The following is a 24,313-nucleotide window of genomic DNA, read 5'->3' on the forward strand; positions in this document are numbered from 1 at the left end:
TATATATATATATATATATATATATATATCTCAGAAAAATTTATTTATTTAGTAAGGATTAATATTTACCCCGTAATTTATTTTCAGGGCTATTTTTTTGCCTTTTTATGTGGATGTGGATTTTTTCCCCAAGCCATATAAAATCAGTATGTTGTGTCATTAAGGTAACTTTAATTGAATTAATTAAAACAAATTGTTTCTGAACAATTGTGGCTGTTAATCATAAAATCAACATACAAAAAGTTTTGTCAGTTTTGCTGTAAGTTTTGGAGTTGTTGGGAGGATTTTTTCCCCCTATTCATTGTGTTTATCATATCTGATGTTGTCTTTAGATGTTTTAAACCCATAACTTGACAAACAGAATATAATCTAATGAAATATCAGCTATTCCATACCAAACAAACAAACCCCCCCAAACAACCAGAAGTTTGCTACAGGGGGCATTTTTGCCAGCACAATTTACTTAACTTGGGATTTGTTTGTCACTTTTTCTGTCTCAAGCCCTGGTTAATTTCTGGTCTTGGTTAATTTCTGACTCTTGGTTTATACTTTTAGGTGAATTACGGCCTAGTTTTTCTTTATTTTTCAGAAGTTTTGTCATTTTTTTCTTTGGAAAATAATGAATTAAAAACCCAAACTAACTATTTACTAGGGCTGCACGATTAATCGAATGCAATTGTCATGTGCATCTTGTCAGTAAAGCCGGTTCTGTGATTACAGGAATTAAAGTTTTCCGTCACTACGATGGATTTCCGACAATTGAAAAAAATGAGGGGAAAAGAAACATGTAGCACTTTATTGTTGTTCTGCCGGCACACCAAAAATCATCCCTGCCACGGCTGCAGCTTTTCAATGACAACTAGGGCTGCCACTAATGACTATTTTTATTTAGATTAATCTATCAACTAATTTATCGATTAATCAATTAATCTAAACAATTAATTTCTCACAAAAAAAATCAACAATTTTACTTAAGAATATTTTATTAAACTATATTTCATTAAACATCCAAAAGTCCAAAAGTAAAGTGCAACATAAAATGCAAGAAGTCTCATAGTCCAAATAATTGAAATCAAAGTTCAGTATAAGAATGACAGAATGACAACATATCCACATGTTCTAGTCTACAAATAATAAAATTATAATCAAAAGACACTTTTAAAGAAGTATTTACCTGAAATATTATTTACCAGAATTTATTTAGGAGAAAAATGTAAATGTGCAGTATTTCTGAAAAAAAAAAAAAAAAATCAATTAATTGGAGATGCTTTTGATTATTAAAATTGAATGTCACCATTAAAATGGAATCCAGAAAATAATGGAAAACAGAATTTGGTAAAGATAAAACTGTAAAACTCAATTAATTAGACAGGCCTTTTGATTAATAAAATTTAATTTAACCATTTAAAACAGAGTATAGAAAAATGAAAATGTAAAAAACTGAATTTGGAAATAAAATGGATTTCATAGTGCCCTATAATTATAATAAAAAAAAATTTGTGGTAATAAAAATAGGTGTAAGTGAACAATAGCCTTTAAAATGACTTAAAACACATATTTACAGCACAGGGCTCGAAATTAACTTTTTTACTTGGTAGCACTGGTGCTCCCAACTTCAAAAATTTAGGAGCACTCACCAAAAATTTACTACAAATTATATATCAACAGATTTTATCCTTACATTTCTTAACTTTAATGCAGATTTTGTATTGGTTAATATTAGCTGTCACTGCTTTCCGCTAACTACCATGAGAAAAAAAAGGGCTGAAGAAGATGAAAAGAACACTGACAGATTTCTTTTGTAAACAACCTAAAGTTAAACTCTTGTTTGTCGAGGGTTAGGATGGTGTATGCGGTGTTAAATTTTACATTCAGCTCTGCCAGTTGCACCGAACGGCTGGCAGCTAGGGGTGTGCGATATTGACCAAAAATTATATCTCAATATTTTCTGGGATTTTATCGATAACAATAATTTGACTGAGTGTTACTGTGCTGATATCTTAAGGACTACAGTGGACAGCTGACTCCTAAAATTTTTAATATTCATATTCTATGTGGTGGTCAGTTCACAGCAGTGACAGAAATGAATATTTTCCAATAAGTTTAAATAGATTTTTACCTTTTATGGTCATTTTTACCTTAAAGCCATTTTTTCTAAAAGTGTGCATTATCATTTGAGTCAAATTCTTATATTTTTATAATCTTCGTATATCAGTCAATAATACGACATTTGGGCTGTTATCAAGCAAATGAAAGTATCAATCAACAAAATTCATCTTTGCAATGCAGAGGAAACACAGAAGCTGCATCTGAAATGGCATTTAGATGCATTTACACACTGATTAATGCAGGACATGAATGCATTTAGCCTGCAGTTACACATGCATAAATAATATATTAATATTGTAAACATAAAACGTTGAGTACTAATATTTGAAACTTTAAATGTGAAATTAAAACTGCCAACAGGTGGCAGCAAGTCACTGTTAATAAGTGAGTCATTGCGATTGAACCAAATCATTTAACGAATGATTCATTCAGGAACGAAACACCCTCATGTTGCTCAGAGATGCAAAACAGCGCTGTGACTGTGCTTGGAATTATTTTTGTTGGCGAAATAGAGCAAAAAGAGGAAATATAGTGTCTAAAACATAAGTCTCTTAATATTAACTTTTTTTTTATTGAACAGTTGAATAAAATCAATATCACATTTGTAATCATGCTGATTTTTGGAGGAAACCGCACTCTTCTTGTGATATTGATTAACTATATCAGGGATAGGCAACGTCGGAGTGCCGCTGTCCTGCAGAGTTTAGCTCTAACCCTAATCAAACACACCTGAACAAGCTAATCAAGGTCTTCAGGATTACTAAGGCTACAGACAAGTGAGTTTTTTTTTTCAGGGTTGGAGCTAAACTCTGCAGGACATCGGCACTCCAGGACCGACGTTGCCTACCCCTGAACGATATGAAGTGATGTAAAGGCCCCATATCTTGAATTTTGTGATGCATTTGAATAGACTGAATCATGCCGTTAAAGAACGCACTCTAAATGCGCACGCGCACTAATCTATCCTAATAGACTTCACGTCATGTATGCGTGCACTCTCTGTAGGTGTGTTTTGTTTGAATTTGATTTTGCAATATACTCGATAATGTCAAACCGCACATCGTAAAACAACAATTACGAAATGTGTAGATTCGGTGGCGAACGCTGTTACCTGCAAACTCCGTCCCACAGGCTTTACAGTGAATGCAGTGCATAGAACCATTTTCTCTCCAAAAACTGTACGCCTTCTGTTCGGCTGGTGGATCAACATTCATCACATGATCGCTATCACCAGCACCGTTATTTGTAACTTTAGGTGGTTCACAAAATAAATCTATCAGTGTTTCTTTTTTTATTTTCTCTCTTCTTCAGCCCTTTACATTCCCCGCGGTAGTTAGCTCCCTGTTACCTGACAGCAGAAAGCAGTGACTGTGTGATTGACAGCTAATATTAACCAATCTAAAATCTGCATTAAAGTTAAGAATGTAAAGATGATAGTTTAATTGGTTATGTAGCCTAACGTTTCATAGAATGGCAGACCAGTCACCGTATCAACACTCAGAAGGCACATACTCTGAACGTTTTTAGAGAAATGAAAACGGGTCGCACGACAACAATTATATGCACTCGCACAAATACTCCCAAATATATTTTGAGGTCGCACAGATTAAATTTCGGGAGCATATGCGACCAAAATGGTTGCAATTTCGATCCTTGTAATAGCAATGAGGCAATAATAATTAGTTCAACTAAAGTATCAAAAGCAAGAAATCATATGGTTTTATTGAACAAAATTGTTAAAATACATAATGTATTATAAACGATAGAGCTAATGTACATTACGCATTACAACAAAGGCCTGCAGGGGGCGCCAACGGCCTGTCGATTGTTTTTACACATTACTCTGCAATCTAATCCTTGTTTAATTGACCAAGCACCATTTCATTCAAATGTTCACTTAATCTTTAATATTTGGCCATTTCTTTATGACAGAAATGCTATAGCCACTGTAATTAAATGAATATGTGGACATCAGAACGTGTAAACTCAGAATGAGGGTTTGAGCTTTTAGTTTTAAAACTGTGATGTATTCTCCCGTGTTTGCGTAGATTTATAAATGATTTACCTTACAAATCTGATGAAATGGCACATGTTGTGTTCCCAGAGGAACGTTATAATAAACCCAAACTCACAACAACATGCAGAGATGGAGTTTGAGATGCTCCACACATGTAAATGATAACAGTTCCTCTGGAACTACTGTGAACGGAGCCGCTGTGTGACGCATGTACTTAACCTACACGCATGTAAATAATTAAAGCACATTTACTCTATTAGAACTGCATCGCATATAATTATTTAATTAAATCGTAACGTTTGTGAATTCACAAAATTATTTTTAAATGGGTTTAAAATATCATGCAGCCTTGGGAAACTAATAACTAATAATGTGTTTTATACATTCTCGTCTGTGAAATGTGCCACTTCCGGTATTTTGCCGGTTAGTCAACGCGAGCAAAATTAATTCGAGGATTTTTAAAAATCTAATAGTTTAATAAAATCGACGAACCGCAACAGCCCTAGTGACAACATAACGCCGCTATGTTATTAGCAGAGAACACGGAGCAGGGCTTGAATTTCGGTGCGGGATTGCGGCTATTAATAATTCTACTCATTCCTGCAGGTTCCCTGCTTATAACGCGATGTCAGATGACGGAACGTATCATTTGCACGTGCTTTTGAGTCTTGAGAACTCACTTGCGCGCTCTCATTTTCTGTGCACCCACAGATCGCGATAAGGAGAGTGACAGCTTTTAATAATTATTAAAGGAGTTTGCAAATGTGATTATTGATTTAATACAACAGTTCAATAAACAAGTACTGCCTGATTTTGCTCTATTTCATCAACGAAAATAGTTTCAAATAAAGTAACCGCTCGCTGTGCATCTCTAAAAGCAAACACCGCGGTGTTTCATTCATGAATGAAAGTGCATTTTTGAACAAATCTAGTGAGTCAGTGATTCATGATTACCCATTCATAAAGACAGTCACTTGCTTCATTCCTGAATGAATCAGCCGTTTGAACGAATCAATTGAATTAATGATTCAGTAATAAAATCAGTGACTTGCCGCCATCTGCTGGTGGTTTCAGTTTCATTTTTAAGTATAATTTCAGTTATTTAAATATTTCTGTATTCAAAATTTTATATTTAAAACATTACTCTCCACATGAATTTAATTGTGCTCATGCCACCTCTGAGCCTCATTAAACGTCTGAAAATGTACATACAAGCCACTTGTGGGGTGTTCTGTGCACCCTCTGTAGTACAAATTAATATTTTATTAATGCTAATTTTATATGATTGGTAACTTATTTGTTTTATTCTACTTATTGTATTGTTTTAAATAGAAATTTTAAAAAGGTTATAAACATACATTTTTGAATTTGACTGATTAAAATGATGCCATTGCAAAGGCAAAAAGAAAATACCCCTGTAAGTCACTTTAAGGAGTCACATGTCACCTCGTATTAGGAAGGCTAATTTTTAATAAGGTGCTCCTACATTTTTTTAAATTAGGAAGACAAGCGCTCCTAAAAAGAAAAGTAAGCACAGAGCCCTGTGTATGAGCATGAGGTCTTAAAGAGACAGCAGCCTAAATAAACCTGCTGCTGTTTTTCATTATACAGTGAAGACTATCCAGTGTTATTTTACAGTTGAGTAGATTAGTTAGACCTAACTGAAAACATTTCTTGTTATCGTTTTTGTTTGTGCTATTGATTGTCATTCATTTATTTGTTCTTATTTTCTTATTTACTATTTACTTGTCTTTTAGTTAAAATAAATTCAGTTCTGAGTGCACATGATTCTTCAGTGGGGAGGGGGCGTGGTCCATGGGAAATAGTCCTGCCACCACAGCTGGAAAAAAATCCTAGAGGAAACACTGCATGCATTTAATAAAATTAGAAAAATGCATTTACAAAGGTACAAAGAAAATGCCCCTGAAGTTACTTTGAGTCAAATGTCAGCTCGTATTAGGCTAATTCTTGATCAGAAATTATTATTATTGATTAGAGGGTGCTCCTAAATTTTTAAATTAGGAGGACAATTACAAGAAGAAAAACACTGCTCTTAAACTGGGTGTGTGTCGGGGTATGTCTGTGGAATGGGGTTTGGCCGAGGAAAAAACTGTCAAAATATTTTTTTTTGTTTTAACCTCTATGATTAGTAGTAAATCTCCAGCACGTGCTTTCAGATGGAGCAGCATTTACTACACAGAGCCGTAGTTCACTGACAAGCTAAGCAAAATCACGTTCATAATTGCAGATGATTTAATTGCACGATTATGAAATCAAAGAAATCGATCTGCAATTATGAAAGCTGTTTGCGTAGCTTGTCGGTGAACTACGGCTCTGTGTAGTAAATGCTGCTCCATCAAAAGCACGTGAAAATACCACATTTAATAACATGAAATAAATCCTTCTGTGAGATGATGTGGCTTCTTACACAGAATAAGGCACGTAACATATTTCATAGTATTCTAAGCAGTGATAAAGGCTATGTCGATTAGCATTGCATTATTATATACTTTATTATAATAAAAATTATAAGACCATCTCAGATAAACCATATATTGTCATTGTCGTGTGTTTATTAATCACGTTGAATTAATGAAAGCAGTTAAATCTTCTGTTTATTCAGCAACCGCTATAGGCATTTCCTGGGTTTCTTCTGCGAGGCGTACTCTATTTACTGCTGATCACAGAACCGTGCTTTCTGCACCCACGATACGTATTGCGGTACTCTTGGTACTGTTGGCTTCCCACATTACAACAGCAATGATCAAAAAACGTAGACAGACAACATGGAATGTCGTATGCACACTAGCATACCAGTCATTTACACCTTTGTCTGTATCTGTGTTTAAGCTAAACTCATTTACTCCTGTTTTTAAGCGTTGTCAATTGAAACATTCAAGAAAAGAATAAGCGCTTGAGAACTTGCACACTGTTTGATGATGTGTGCGCGCACGCAGAGAGCCTCGTAAGACAGCGCGTGCCACGCAAATATTGATTTCTCTTTCAAGACTTGCGTTTGAATTGAAAAACTAACAAAAAAATGTCAACATGCTCATCTTTGTGAGTATCCTCCTTGCGAACATCATTGATCTTAAGTGAACGTAAACAGTCGAGAAAGAATGCATATGTATCAGTGTACTGGATCTGTAAAGAACAGTGTATTCCTGCTGTCTGTGTTTTTAATGTAAAACAACAAAAGACAAAGAAATCACTCACTTTTCTTGATTGAATAGTTTTTGTAACTTCAACAAGGATTGGTCTTTAATTTGTACAGTGAAATATGCACTGTTCTTTTACTTTTGTTTACTTTAAAATATCTGTGCCTGAAAATGACTGTTAAACACCTAAAAAAAACAGTTTATTTTATTTGCATTTTTGCTCTATTGTATTTATTTGTGCTGTTGCATTTAGTTTGATTATTCATTATATTCTTTATTTTTATTTGACCATAGTTCTTTTTTCCCTGAACATAGCACATACTGAACAGAACCGTACCGAACCATGACCCTAAAACCGTGAACCGAACTGAACCATGAGCAATCTGATCCTTTACACTCCTATTAAAAGGCAGTCATCAAGACTTAGGGCAAAATGTATGTCTCAAAGGTCAAAACAATCCGCTTCTGTGGTTGGCCACTTCCCACTCACTGTCTGTACTGCTATAGCAGCAGAGTAGAAATGCGGAGGTGTTCATTTACCCCCTCGTAGCATTTGTTTGGTTGAGATCTTTTTAGAGACATTCATTATTACAGTGAAGTTGAAAGTTATTTTGATACCTCGCCAAAATGTTGCTGTGAACACATAGAAACAAATCTTCTTACTGAAGAGGACTACTGTAAGATCCAGCATTTGCTTTTTGCTGCAGCTTGGTTGGTTAGGATGATTATCTGTTGAAGGAAAGCCCTGTTGATCTTCCAGGGCCACTGATGATGTCAGCACCCTGGCTGGCTTTCTGTCATCGTGATGGATCTCTGTGCTCTCCGGTGACAGATCTGGCTCAGCCCTGCATTCATCACCGCCACACGGCCTGGCTGTTTTTAGCTGCAGAAGAGCATTGGATGCTTGTGGGAGGCAGGAAAAGAGTGAGGGGCTGTGAAGCATTAGATGGATAACGACTAATAGTGGTTTGGAGAGTCCATTAATGATCTGTGTTAGGGACACAGACATTCACCCATCACTGTGATTTAGTGTTTGTGCAACAGGGTGCCTTTGATCCGTATGTTTGGGAAAAAATTAGTCATAGCTGATCTGCCTGTTAGTAAAATTTATTTGACCTTGGGAGCTGTCCACCTTACAAATAATCATGATTTTTTTAACAGGAAATGACAGTGCTTTTACTTGCGTACATGTTGGGGAAATTGGCTTGTTTTTTTGTTTGCAGCATGCTTATGACCCAGTTTACCTAGAAATGAACACATTTCCTGATTTCATATACCTGGAAGATCAGCTTGATACACAGGAAAAAAACTGCCTTGTTTTCAAGCCAAGGAATAATTAGCTTTGAAGACTTATGCCTGTTAGACTTCACTGTGATGTTTAATTCATGAACATGCAGGTTTTAACTTGTCAAGGATTTACAGTCTGCGAGCAAAGTCATCTGCCCTTCTGTTCTAAATGCAAAATTTGATCAAAGGTCTGTTGAGAACACAAGCAAGAAACCACAAAAAAAAAAGAAAACCCCTCAAAAGCTCTAAACCTGGACATGCTTTTTTTAATTGATTGATTTACGGTAACCTATTATAAGTGTTTTACGTTATGGGTGCAAGTAACAACTAGGGATACGCCGATCCGATATTCATATCAGGTATCGGCTCCGATACTGCCATTTTTTGTCGGATCGGGTATCGGTCAGAGAGGACCGATCCAAATCTGAGATTGTGCGTATTATTCTGTGTTACTTCTGAAGCCATGTGATAGCTTAAAGGGTTACTCCACCTCAAAATTAAAATTTTGTCATTAATCGCTTACCTCTGTCATTCCAAACCCACAAAACCTTTGTTCATCTTCGGAACACAATTTAAGATATTTTGAATGAAAACCGGGAGGCTTGTGATTGTCCCGTTGACTGCCTAGTAAATTACACCGTCAAGGTCCAGAAAAGTATGAAAGACATCGTCAGAATAGTCCATCTGCCATTAGTGGTTCAACCGTAACGTTATGAAGTGACGAGAATACTTTTTGTACACGAAGAAAACAAAAATAACGACTTTATTCAACAATTCGTCTCCTCTGTGTCTCTCCGCATTACCGTAGCGCCATTTTGGAGAATTTCCACTGAACGCAAGCAGCGTACGCTCTTCTGTGTCAGCTGCGCTGCACGGATGCGCTGTTTTCGTTCAAATCAAAGTGTAAATACACGTAGAAACCATATTCCTTTAATGTAAGCTACATTTGAATATTTAAGTCCTTACATTAAAGTTCACACACACTCTTTTCTCCGCTGTGGCTGTCAGTCATTCGTTCAGCCTTTAAACCCTGGTCACATTCGGTTATGACAGTCAGCTTGGTAAAGCTCTCTCCAAGATCATTCAGTGTTCCCATTTATTATACTTGATTTGTAAATAAATGTCTATGATTTTGCAAAAAGGACTTTATCTTCTTGCCGGAGTTTAATGCTGTTTTGTTATTTGTTTTGTCTGTGAGAACAAAGCACGCGCGTAGAAAAGACTATAAATAGTTTTTAACGCACACGGTAACTGAAATTTAAAACTGTTAAAAGAAAGGCTCAATAACTTGCAGAGATATTATACACTACGCATCAATTTCTCTTCCCTTTATGCTTTGCACTTTATAATGCAAAGCGCTGCGTGCTGTGACTCTGTTCATTCTGTGTTCCCATTATACTTGATTTGTAAATACATGTCTATGATTTTGCAAAAAGGACTTTATCTTCTTGCCGGAGTTTAATGCTGTTTTGTTATTTGTTTTGTCTGTGAGAACAAAGCACGCGCGTAGAAAAGACTATAAATAGTTTTTAACGCACACGGTAACTGAAATTTAAAACTGTTAAAAGAAAGGCTCAATAACTTGCAGAGATATTATACACTACGCATCAATTTCTCTTCCCTTTGTGCTTTGCACTTTTTAATGCAAAGCGCTGCGTGCTATGACTCCGTGTTGCTTCAAGCGCATCATTCTGCACACCGGATGCACATATTGTAAGCGCTTCGTGCCGCACTGTATTTGTTTTGTCCTATCGAATCTTTCATGTGTGTTTGCCTTAAAAAATATGCTATACATTTAAAATAAATGTATTTTAATTTTATAGTGTATATACTTATATATATGTGTGTGTGTGTGTGTGTGTGTGTGTATATATATATATATATATATATATATATACACACACTCACGCATATATATGTACGTACATACAGTAAATACATTCATTAATGTTTTTCATTAATGGATTTTATAATACAAATAGCAATGTGTAACATTTTACCACATTTAGTGCAACACTTTTATTTGTTCCCTACAAAATATAGTTTTTTCACTAAATGTTTGGATTTCTAAAATTATTGTGCACTGATTTTTCTAGAATAATTTTGGTGCCGAATTATCCACTAACCTAGTTTGATATATTTTTTTCATAGATTATGAATATACATATAGGCCTATTTTTTCATATTTATTGTTTTTTTCTTTATAATGAAGTAGTCTGTATTTATTAGATTGTGAAAGAATGATTATCAGTTCCACACACACAGAGAGATATAAATTCTACATTTATTTAAATTAATAAAAAAAAAACTTCACCGGTATCGAATCGGTATCGGCCAATACTGAACCCTATGTAACCCAGGTTACTAGTAGATAGAAGCAGACACATAAATAACATCAAATTAAATAATAGATTATATGTATTAAAAACACTGAAAACGTAAATATGACTGTGATCAAATAAATTAATAATGTGAAAATATGTAAAAATATCAAAGTTATAAATGTGACCAATAGCGTAATCTCTATTGGTAAATTCACCAATGAGATTGCGGTTGAATGACGTCACTTGACGTCCGCAGTTTAGCGTTAGCATAAAGCTAATGTTACACGTGGCATGACATATATCTTTAAAGGGGTCCTATTATGCTTTTTCACTTTTTTAATTTTTTTTGTATGTTTCTCTTATTGCTTCATACGTTTGTTATATTTGACTGTAAGTGCCCTGCAAAGTGGACATTACCGGATATTCCTCCATGATTCCAGTCTGAAGGGAGCGTGTATGTTCCATACAAAGGGCATTTAAGTGTGCGAGACATGAATTTAAATGTTATTTATTTACAGAGGTTTATTATGTCCCACTTCACGCTTCTCTAGTAAGTTTCGTTTGTGTGTGAAGACGACTTCTTACACGACGACGATTACAAATCTGTAAATGAATATTCCGAAGTGAAGTCAACTTCAACGGATTTCCCCTGCTCAGGGAGTAGGGAGCAATGGACACTGTGTAGGGACCATGTCAATCGGAACACAGTTCATGCACAGCGCTCACTTCTAACGAGATGATTTGAATCAGGTGTGTTAATAAAGAGAGACGTGCAAAACATGCAGAGCGGGGGTACGCGAGGACTGGAATTGAGAACCGCTGGTCTAGAAGAAATCTTACAAATATAACACGACGTAGCTGGGCGCCACCGGTGTGCCTACACTCATAGAAAATAAAGTATTTGAATTTTAAAGATGTGGCGCGACGCTGCGCTTCTCGTCCGGTGTGCGACCACCTGAAACGCTGTTTTTTTTTTTTTTTTTTTTCACCTCCGTGCCCAAACGTCATTGTTTAGGCTTCCGAAAGCGAATGATGTCAGGAAACAGTGGTTGCAATAAATTTTTTTTAATTTGTTCCTGAGCATTATAACCCCGATTTGCTATTGTGTGCTGCGCATTTTACTGAGGACAGCTTCTACATCACGAGTGAGTAGTGCCGGATTCGCCAAAAGCTTTTGTTGAAAGACGGAGCAAGGGGGCGTGGCAGTACTGAAACACCGTCTAAGCTGTTCGCCAATCACAACGCACTGGGACAGCTAACCAATCACAACATATTTTGTTTTTCGGAAGGCGGACCTTCATCAAAGCCGGAACTAATCGAGCCGTTTGTGCCAGCCTGGGGAGAAAGGTATTTTAATAATGTAAATTATGTGAAAAATAATGCGTTTTTCGAACCACCAAGCATGAGAGCATGTTCTAGTACACCCCCAAAACAAAATCAAAACTTTGTAAAAGAGCATAATAGGACCCCTTTAACAAAAGGGTTCAGAGAGAAGCAGAGTGTGTTGGAGAGTGACACTTTGGAACGTGTATGCTCTGGAATTTTCCTGTTCGGCCTATGTACATGTGAATGAGTTCCTTGGTGAGTTTATTCGCATTTCTTTATTTTCAAGTGTGGTTCAAAATCATAGTGCATTTCATCAAATGACTGTTTATTTGGTGCAATATTAATGGTAAATACAGCCTTATGTGTAAAACGAAAGCAGAAAATGATGCTATATATATGCGAAATGACATGTTAATGTGCAGTTTGCATGTTAAAAGTGATTATTAAAAAGCAAGTGCACAAGTTTAAATGAAATGCCTTTAATGTTAAGAGAAATAATTGCACAAAGAGACAGTTTGTTAGCCAAAGATACAAGTGATATTATTTGATGTGTTTTATTAGGAATTGTTCGAACGGAGTTAATGTGTTTATATAGCATCAGTTATTAATTGTTCTTATGGCCTTGTGTCTTCAAGGCAAGGTTTTTTCCGCCCCTTTCTGTGATGTCTGTACGAGTTTGTGGAGTTCAGTTGCTGAATGTCGCCTGATCTGGGTGTGGATTGATCAAAGTGTGAATCATTCTGCTTCGTGAATCATCTCAACTCCCTCCTGCACTTCCTGCATGCACCTTGGTGGGGTTGGACTGGCAAGCCACCTGTTGAGTGAATCCTTAGAACTTCTTGTGTGAAAGATACATGAACTGAACTTGATTGTCATTGAACGGTAGGAGTGGAATCACACGACAAACTAATTTTGTCCTAATTCTGGATCAAATGCACAGACTGTGAATTGCATCACATTCAAGGATCTCTTCTTTTGAAAACCGAATGTATGGACTGATTATCATTTTCCTCTGAAGAAACAATTGATTTTGGGTGAATTTGAGGCCTTCTCATTCATAGTGAATGAACTTTGGTTTTATTGGATATCCAGACGTTTTTTTTTTTTTTTTAATTGGCGTTAAACTTTTTTGAAATTGGTGTTGATGTTGTGAGTGTTAATGTTCGAAGAGTGATGACTAAATAGGATTTAATTCAAAACAAGTCATTCAGACAAAGAAAAGCCAATAGAGGCTTTATTATAAATGTATTATAAATAGAATTACAGTATACATTAATTAAATCTGAACAGGAAAGTAACTTACCTTTTCCACAAAGGAAACTGTCATCAAATCCCTGAAAAGAAAGGAAAAAGTACAAATTAGTAACACATGGTTTGAATGTTAGTGTCACTGCATTTAAATGAAAGAAATGATTTTCTTTTGTGTTTTAATAGTTAAATCTTGCTCTTACCTCAACATTGATTGTCTGAGTTTGTTCACTCTTGTTGCACCATCTCTCTCTTTGGACAAACCTAGTCTTTTGAGTTCACTGGTCCAAGTCAACCCGAAATTTATACCACGGGTGTGGGTTACACCTAGGTATCGAAATCGGTATCGGAGGTGAAAAAGGCGGATCGGAGCATCCCTAGTAACCACATCCTAAGTACTGACTTACTGAGTTTCAAGATTTTTTTCAGAGAACAGAAGACAGCACTTTTGATGTTTTTCTAAAAAAAAAAAATGCTTTTGCAGATTTGGCCTAAAATCCTTCTTACATGATTATAACATTTACTTCCTCTTTGATCTGTATGTCAGACATATGAGCCTAGGGTGCATCCTCTGATATATTTTGCTGATTAAGTCGAGGATTAAACGCCACATGGTGTCTGTGATGCTTGTTTGTGGCTTTTATTTTTCCTGTCCGTGTGATCTGTAATAGTCTGAGGAACGTCTGAGTATCTCTTACTCAGAGATACTCAGAAAAAATTGACTTGCTGTGTTTTAATCAATAACTTTATCCAGGGGTGGATAAAGTTATTGATTAGGGAAAGGTTGACGACTGCCTTCGGCCCCCAAAAGTCAAGGGCCCTCTAAAATGCTTTTCATATAGGCTGAGATGTACATTAAAAGCTGACACATGAATAATTGCTGTTTACTGTGTTTATTACCACAACAACCATCGTGTTGAACGTGCTTCTTGTGTATCCTGGTTGTAGCAAATGAAAATATCATGCATCTGAAGCTGTAATTAAATATTGAGCAACAGTGCATATTATGTTTATTGTTTTAAATGCCACTTACTCATTTATGAGAAGAGACCAAGTAGAGGACACATACTAGTGCTAGTCGGTATACCGGTTCATACCGAATACCGATGTTTATTTTTGTTATGATATAAATTTTTAAAATACCTTAATACCGGTGTATGTCGCTTAAACAACGTTCGGAACGCGACACTGTTTGAAAGGGAACAGCTGTATGTGTTACTAAGCGTGAAAGTTCCAAAACTGAAGCTGTAGAACTAATAGAACGTGATGACACCCAAGAACTCATCCACAATATCCACATTGACCGCCACAAATATCCACCACCCCCTGCCATCAGCTCCCGCGTCTCACACACACAAGCACGACTTTAGCACTAGATTGAGCAACTTTCAGACCCTTTTAGCGGCTTTTTTCCATAGAATATTCATACTGACAAACCTAGCGACTTTTTTGGATTAACCTTAGCTATTGGATTAACCTTTCCCCCACAAGATACCAGCATGTTCACCTTCTCTGGTTTAAGAAGCGATCTTTCGCTTGAAAACCATCCATCGTTTCCTCCAATATGCGTGTCGTTTTTGCTGCGTGCACCTTCGCGTTTGTGCTGACGTGACGAGTATACTCTAAGCGCTGTTTCGTTATGCTTTGTTTCGTTTGCCGTTTGATGTTTCTCATATGCAACAGAAATTGCAGCGTTTATGAGTTGACCAACGCGGTGGTCGCGCCAGTGCGACCACACACACAATTTAGTCACACAGGAAGAAAAAATGGTCGCAGTCTGGAGCCCTGCACTATATCATCTGAAGCCATTCCATATCTTAATATGAGGGACAGAATTTAGGTTTACAGAAACTCATCTTCCTTCTGCTGCAGCTGTCATTCATTCTCCGCTCAGCATTCAAACAGCACGTCACGTTCAGTTATGACAGTCAGCATAAAACTCTCTCTCCAAGATTATATATTCCCATTATAATACTTTAAGTTTAAGGAAGGAAGGAATTATCACAAACAGAAAGATTATTAGAAGCCTTTCTTTTTCCTCATGATTTCTATCTTATATTCATGAATGTATTTTGTAAGAATACAAATAGTTAACAGAATAAACATGTTTAAATTGTATAATAATTGTAAAAAATTGTATAATGTGCACCAAAAAAATTTCAAAATATTGTTTTTTCTGCTAAATTATACAGTCAGCTAGTTTAATTTCATAGCTTATATATTTTTATTCAAATGTAGTTTTTCTCTGTAATGAGGAAGTGAGTATTTAGTGGATTGCGTTTAACAAAGGGTTTAAAAGAGTGACCATTAGTTCCACAAACACAGTATTGATATTCTGTAGTGGTGTAGAAAAAAAATAGCGCTGGTGTTGGATCGGTATTGGCCAATTCTTAGAATTTGGAATACTTTATATAATCTTACACTGCAAAATAATAACTCAAAAAGATTAAAAGATAACATCATAATTATTTACTGAACCCTTAAATTAATCAATTATATAACGAAAGCCATAAAAACAGACAATTAATCGGCATAATCGCCACAACCCCAAAACCGTGACTATTTTTAGACAATTAATCGTCAGCCAAATTTCATAATCGTGACAGCCCTAGAGCCAATCACAACACACACTGGCCCAGCTAACCAATCACAACACATTTCGTATTTCAGAAGGCGGGCCTTCATTTGATACAGGAACTATTCGAGCCGTTCATGCCAGACTGGTGAGAGAGGTGTTGTAATAATGTAAAATATGTGAAAAATTTGTTTTTTGTACAACCTAGTATGAGAGCCTGTTCTAGTACACCCTAGGCTTGCCGCGATTGACGGTGATGCCAGTGTTGAGCCGCAACACCGGTTACGTAACTTGCCCACCTCATCACCGACCCCCACCGTCGTTTTGATTTTTTATAGTAATACAAATAATTTAGTTCAGTAAAAGAACAGACACTACAATTAAAAACTGAACACGGCTGCTCAATGCAGCGTGCCGAACGACAGTCGCATCACAGATCAGATTTCATTTCTCCAGTGAGGCGAGTGAGTCGAGCTGATTTGATGATTTAATTTCGAAACGAAATGCAAAAGTGCCTGTTTGGCAATATTTTGGATTTTGAAAAGCCTGTTGACTTGCCGTTTATTTAATGTGATTTTGGAAGTTTTTTTTAAACATTCGTTTCTTATTTAATTGGTTCCACATTGTTTGCTGATTTTTACTTTATTTAAACTTTGTGTCATTTATTTATTTTATTTGACATTCGTTTTGCTAATAAACGTTCTACGTTTCTTATTTATTTGGTTATATATTATACATGTTTACTTATTTCCAAGTTTTGTATACCTATTAAACTTTATGTAAGTTATTTTATTTTATTTTAGGCATAGCTTGCCCTATAGCATGGTGTATTTTTTATTTGTTTTGTTATGTTTTATATATACTCTAAAGTGAGTTTGACGTTGTATTTTGTTGTTGCATTCAAGCAATTGACGCCGAATTACCGCTAATTAAAAAGTGAAAGTAAAATGCGCACAGCGCTTTTAAGCTATTTAAAAGTAGGGATGCAACGATTATAGATTTTGTTGGTACGATTATTGTCTGAGGAATAATCACGGTTTTACGATTATGATGATTATTATGCATTTATTAATTTCCCAACATTACTAATGTATAAAATCACATGAACACTCTTTAGATAATAAAGTGTTATTTATTGCTGGCTTTTGAAACAGAAATAACACAGTAACCAACAATACAGCAAAAAAAAATATATAAAAAAGACAAACAAAAGTCCATCTCTCCCAACAAAGTTAATGAAGTAGCCTATTATTAATATACGACTATTATTAACTTTATTTGTCCCACAGGGGAAACTGTTACTAATGATGGAAATAAACTGAAATATTGTAATCAACTGTCATCCATATGTAGCCTATTCATTTTAATAATCTTTATAATAATTCATATGATTTTACATGGCCTGAGAAAATTGTCTATTATTTTGGTTTGTGAACCCACACTATCGACAGGCATTTCTCTGGTGGAAATAAAGCTTCGCTGTTTGGTCCCTCTGTCACAGTTCATCTAATGCATGTAGTAGCCTCCGTGCTTAAAAGCACGTCATTTTAAGCTGGTGCACCGCTAGTGTAACTTTTTTCGTTTTGCGCAAGCTGCAACCGTTCCGTTCCGTGTAACAGAAACACTCGGTTTAGCGGAACCTTTACGATTAATTAACCGTGACGTTTTAAAGTGCGGTTAATCTCGAAACCGGTTAATCGCTGCATCCCTATTTGAAAAGAGGGAAAATTCAAACAAACTAAAAACGAACAGTTGCTTTACTCCGAATTGCCGCTATATGAAAGTTAAAGTAAAATTTACACACCGCTTTTACAAGCTATTTAAAAGCGGAGGAAAAGAGGGAACGCCCCACCCCCACGGTGGTACCGGTATTACTGGTGTTGTCACACGTCGATTAACCGGTGGGAAAATTTCCTCACCGTCACAAGTAGGGCTGTCGCGGTGAGGGAATTTCCCTTGCGGTAATTTTGAGTGGCTCAATAGCGCGGTATGCGGTATTATCACCATACATATACATACATACATACATATACACACACACACACACACATACATATATATATATATATAAAATTTGTGTGTATGTTACGATATAACTAACGAGGTCATATTCAGAAGACAATGAACCCGAAACCAAATAGCGTTGAAATAGGAAATGAAGTAAACCGAAGAGAATGACAAAATAACGGTCCACATAACAGAACATAAACCTGACAATAAGATCGTTAGGCTATCGTTAGCCTATATGTATAACAGTTAGCCTAGTTGTTATCTGATCTTCTAATCTGACTGGACAAGAGACTTTCTATTGAGTTTTCCTCCTGCGCGCATTCTAGATGGGCTGTCGGTACTGGATCATAACAGTAGGAAGTCAGAAGCAAAACAGACAGACTTATGAAATACTACATATATATATATACACACTAAAAAACGTTGGGTTGTTTACTGTACCCAATATCTGGGTTAAACATATTGGGTCACTCTGTTGGGTTATTCCTACGTTTATTGGGTTATTTCTATAACGCAACCAGTTGGGTTAAAATTTTAAATACATACAAAAGTATAGTACTGATTTCAGTTTCATGATTTCCCACAGTGTCACTACTAAAATTTTGTAAAACTTTCAGTGGTTTACAATTTCTAGTTTGTCACTTGTTTCCTGTACTATAACCACAATCAGGCCAGTTTTAGACTGCTTCAGCTGGCTCTTCATAATCAAGTCACAAAAACAAATGTACATGTCAAGAGACATGTTAACTTCTTTATACAAGCCTTTTAAAACACTTTGGAATGATCAGAAGAACATGGCTAAATCTGATTCTGGAGCACTATACATAATCTATGTTAGAAAGGCAATGACAGTTCTCTGAGGAAAAAAAAAAAGCTTGTGATGCACGGCTCAATGGAGTGTCCTTTACACTCTCTTAAACAAGGAAGTCATGTGATTCACCCTCACTGAAGGCTGTGATTTAAAATTGGTTTTGCTTATACGATTTTCACACCGCATGTACTGGATTGACGTCCTTTTAAAAAAAAAAAAAAAAAAAAAAAAAAAAACTGTATCCATTGTTATATATTATAATTGAGTTCTTCTAATGCTGAGAGGCTTTTAGTAAAGATCAATCTTTTTTCCAGCTCTTCTATTAACCTCTATATAAACCATTGAAGACTTTTCTGCTCATTCATAATTTGTGGTTATAAACAGGCAGCCTTTCTGGCATGTTGGAAGGAAGGAAGGGAAAAGAAACATGCTTTTGTTGCTTTAATAGATATGATAAACAAATTGTGTGAGCTTTCAGACAGAGTAAGGATTTTTAGGTGCAGCTCTGATTGATAATGTGTTACTAGATTTATTAGCTGATCTCAGCTAAGATAATCCTGGTTTGTCCAGTTGGTGAAGTTTGTGTATGTGGAATAATTTCATAACCAATATCTGAGGATGTGGGCTGAAAGGAAGTAGGCCTACTTTTTAATTTTCTTTCCTTTTTTCCTGCACTTGCAGGGCTCGACAATAAGGACTGCCCGATGAAAGACGCTCGAGACAGTTGACGAGTTTGTTACTGGCCCGATCGGACCACTTCTGTGCATCATCATGAAAGTTTATCATTTGCACATTTTTAAACCTTTTTAATAAAAAAATTTCAAGCAATTTTAAAGCATTCAAGCAAGATGAGGAAAAATGTGCACTGTATTCTGTGTGTACAGTGCGTGTTCTTGCATTTGAATGGACAAATACATACAAAAGTATATCAAAATACCCATCTTGGAGAGTAACTTTGTAACTTTAAAGATGATGTAATTTATATAGTGGAGGACCGATGCACCCGTTGACTGGCCATTTTTTGTATTAATTCAACCGATTTCTGTTATGGGGTTGCACACAAACTGTACTGCAATAATTTTCCAAAATGTAATTTGTGTAATTGATGTAAAGTGTGTAAACGGCTGTTAACCAAGGCCAGAGAGAAGCTGAAGATTGACACAGAGGAGAAAATACTGTACCAGACAAGCTCACTGTTCATGATGTACGAAATATTGAAAGAAAAATCCTAAATATTGGATTGAGGGTTTATATGAATATGTTTCTGAGGGGAACTGACTGTCTTCAGAAAAGTTTACATGGCGTTACATTTTCATCTTGCCTCTGTGTAATGCGTTTAAAGTAGTTTTGTGTTCATTAGTTCCAGCACTGCTTTACAGTGGTAACCAATGAAATGCTTTATTAGGCCGCGTATCCACCAAAGCAGTTTTAGCCGAATGAAATGTTCTCCAAGCCTTGTTTTTCATAACAATAATATGGTAGTCCAGTAATTCCATCTGGTAAAGACAAATACTCGGAGACAAGCAATATTAACTTCTCCATTGTTGTTCAGTCGTAGAACAAGCAGGGTGTGACGGTCGGTCGGTATTAGTCCCACCCCTCCCCCACTGAGATTGGTCAGCTGACTAAAAAGTGACAGTGATGAGCTCTGTGTTTTACCCAAAGTTGAACATTCTTCAACTGTTGGCACCGAGAAAGCATGAAAAAGGCACTCAGCGCTCGGCACGTTCCTGCCGTTTAAAAAAAAAAACGTGGCACTCCAATTGAAAAAATACACTAGCCTCTGTAAAAAACGCTTTGGAGGGGACACAGCCTTACTGCTGTTCCATAAGCACCACCTGCTGTCAGAGAGTGAATTTGCCTTCTCATTCAGCCCGTCTGGATTTTTTCCTAAAGCAGGGGTTCTCAAAGTTTACATTCAAAGATCTGAATCTGAATTCTCATCAGCGTCAAAAGGTCTGAAATAATTATCACAATTTTTTTAATAAACATGCTTATAACTTTATATAAAAATTCAACTTTATATATACTAAATTATAAAGTTAAAAATCTGTTTCTGAATTAGTACTTCTATGTAACCTGCAGTCGCTTCAGCTGAATTGCTAAAATCTTGAATTATAACTGCAATACGCTGTTATACAGCAGTGAATTATATAACTTTATTTTATATATCATGCAGCACAAATGTCCGTCTGTGTAACAAAATATGTGCATATTTACAGACGAACTACATTCATGTTCATATGCCAAGACAGTCAACAGTGATAGGTTTTTGGAAACGCTTTTTTGTACTCATTCATTCACAAGTCTGTTGCGGTTCGGTCAGTTGAATGGGCTGCTAACTCTGCCAAGAAAAACCTTGCGCTCGCGGGGCGAAACGGGTAACATTATTCTACTGAAAGAAAGCTAAAAGATTTATCCAAAATTTGCTAGTTGCTATGCACTGTCTTGGTAAACACTGCAACACTGGTTTGTTCGCCCATGTGTGTGTCTGCATGTGTGTGCCACAGAGGTCTGAGTGATATGAGTGCACTTGAAATACGAAGTGGATACGGGTCCGGATCGAATTCCCTCCGTACTGGAGTCCGGACTTTGAGAATGGCTTTCCTAAAGCGTAATTTAATTTTGTTTCTTTGTTCTATATATTCATTTGTGCTATTGCTTGTAATTTGTTCATTATTTGTTATTTACTGACTCTTCACTTTAATAATATTTTTACTTTTATATTTGTTAGGCTAGTAGTTTTTGCTGTGGAATCAAAAATGGAATCGAGAATTGTAAAATTTAATTGGTATCTAAAATTTTGGTTGTCATATAAGCTTATTTATTCGAGTAAAAGCTAACATGGGTCAAAAACAATGATAACAGCAACTTTTAATTTTTTGTGGCAGGGCCAGTGAAAATATTGTCAAGGCAAGTAAAAATTTGAACCACTGGCCCAACTGGCCAGTAGAAAAAATCCTTAGCGTGTGTTAAATCCTTAATATTTGTATATTACATCATGTTTATTGTGATATTCAATTATTGAATAAATAATCATATAAATATACATTATTTTGTGATTTTTGTGTTCTGAAGCTAAAATTTCATAATTATGACAACTCTAATAATTTCTTTAATATCTGAAAAGCTAAACATTTATCATATCTCAGATCTCTGTTAAAAAAATGCATGTTGCAATTGTCTGCCCAGAGTTTTCACACGTCTGTATTGTGGCTCTAATAATTATATTTGGTGAGGGTTGCTATGGTATTCTTTAGCTTAAAGTAAGTAATGGAAGAGACACCTGGTATTATTGCATTTGGTCTCTGACTGTGTATGGATGTGGCTGACATTGTTACATGAAAAAAAGGAAGCGTGTCTTAGCGTTGATCCTGCTGGCATATGGCTGTACTTCCTTTCTGTCTTTATGAAATTCTGACCGTTAGAGGTTATTTTTTTAATGGTAAACCAATCACAGAACCACACTTGTGGGTAAATTAGCAAATGGCTTAAATTTTAAATATGCTCACTGTAATTTTATATTGTATTACTGATGTATAAAATGGTAGGATTATGTAATAATCTTAGGTTGGAACATGGCATAAACATGTTTATTTTCGTTATGATCAAATGTCATGATTGTGGTCATTTTTTAACATTTTGACCTTGTTTTGTGGTAAGGGAATGCATTACTCATGCACAACCTCTGTGTATGCTGCTATTTTGTTTAAATTTTTTCCCATATTACAGTAGTCGCCCATCACATAATTTAAAAGTGACATTTTGACATTTTAAAAGTGAAATCTCACATATCCCACAGACATTTTAACCCCTCTTTTTATTTTAGTAAAGAGAAGGTTTTTACTCTGGGAGCCATCAGTCCAGTCTACACTGTTAGACATTTCAAAGCGTTTTTACAGTAACTTACTGGCAACACTGTTGCCAGTAAGTTACTGCAATTAAGATTTACAGTAGCAAACTGTATTTGATTTACAGTAGCAAACTGTACTGTTTTACAGTAAATTACTATAAAAAAATCAAATTCATCAGTATACTACTGTAATTCATTTATTTTAATAAAGATTTCATTTGATTTTTATATTTTTTTATATATAATTTTATTTTTATCCTACATACTGTATGTACTATTGACATTAAATTTAAACAGACACAATAATTACAAAATATCAAATTCTTTATTTAAAACATTGAATGTATTGCACTTAAAATGCTGGAACAGTTCATCTTCACCATTTCTCCTGTCTTAGGACATTTTACAGAAACATAAACATAATGAAACATAATTACACACTTTTTAAAGGCAAACCCCATATAGAATACACAAACCTCTCAAAATCATAACTTATTTGTTCTCTTACCTGAATGATCAGTCTCTGTGTGGTTGGCATGCTCATGTCTTTCTTGATGCTTCATTGCAGTTGCCTTTAAAACACACATACAAAAAATGCAGTAAAACGTAAATTCCATTAAAAACTATAACAAACTAATTCTAAAACTAAGGCCATAAAACGAGTATAACCTTGCTAACATATGATTTTATTTTCTCAATAGGCTACTGGCCAACATTAACTAACACCTGAACAAAATTTCACATTAGTTAACTTAATGTTAATATAAGCGTTAATATAAGCTCGTTAAAAATAATTTTAATTCGGTACGCTAATATGCTGACAAAGTCATTTGAAAGGACAGCACAGTTTACCTTGGTAAAGTTACCTCAATGTTAATGGGTAATTTGTTAACTGGTGGGCAAAAATCTGACAAAACACACACAAAGACATACATGTATATATTTTTACCTTGCTTGCTGGTCTTATTCTCTCGTAAAGTGCATCGATACACATCGCGGATGTTCTCCAGAACTCTTCCACTCTCACGGGTTCATCCCCGGGCAAAACCCGCGTCGCTGCCGCGCTGGGTCCGTGTCTTCCTCGGATGCGAGTGGCATGGCGTGACACGACAAAAGACAATATAGAACCCATTATAATCAGCGATACTATCTATAATTGATGTGGACAGTAAACTGATGCCCTGGTATATTTCTGACGTACAGTAGTACTACAAGCGCATGTGCTGTTACTGACACGAAGGGCAAACTTATTTGTCAATCATTACAAGCGTTGTAACATGTCCAGTATAGTCTGTACCAAGCTGTTGCGGCGTTGTAGACACGGTGCGGGGCAAATCTTGTCAATCCAAATGTAAGAAATGAGGAATATAAAACAACCTCAATGGAATGGCGCCACAGAGGCCGTTACAGCAAATACAGTACAGCAATTTTACAAAATACAGTAACTCTCTGTATGTGGAGTTTGATGTCACAGAAAATTCCCATGATGCAAAGGGTATTAGTTACTTACTGTAAAGGGAATTTGCAGTATTATACTGGGTGATATACAGTAAATGACTAGAAGTTACAGAAATGTCTAACAGTGTAATGAATAT

General features: G+C 35.7%; 1 protein-coding gene across 1 annotated transcript in view; it reads left to right on the forward strand.

Moving 5' to 3' along the window:
• The window catches only part of LOC107549293 (MAP kinase-activated protein kinase 2-like), a 67,616-nt gene that overhangs the window by 10,023 nt on the left and 33,280 nt on the right, over positions 1-24,313 (forward strand). The gene's annotated exons all lie outside the window — the stretch shown is intronic.

The sequence above is a fragment of the Sinocyclocheilus grahami genome, unplaced genomic scaffold, assembly GCF_001515645.1.
Source record: "Sinocyclocheilus grahami isolate Dianchi unplaced genomic scaffold, SAMN03320097.WGS_v1.1 scaffold2.1, whole genome shotgun sequence".
NCBI lineage: Eukaryota > Metazoa > Chordata > Actinopteri > Cypriniformes > Cyprinidae > Sinocyclocheilus > Sinocyclocheilus grahami.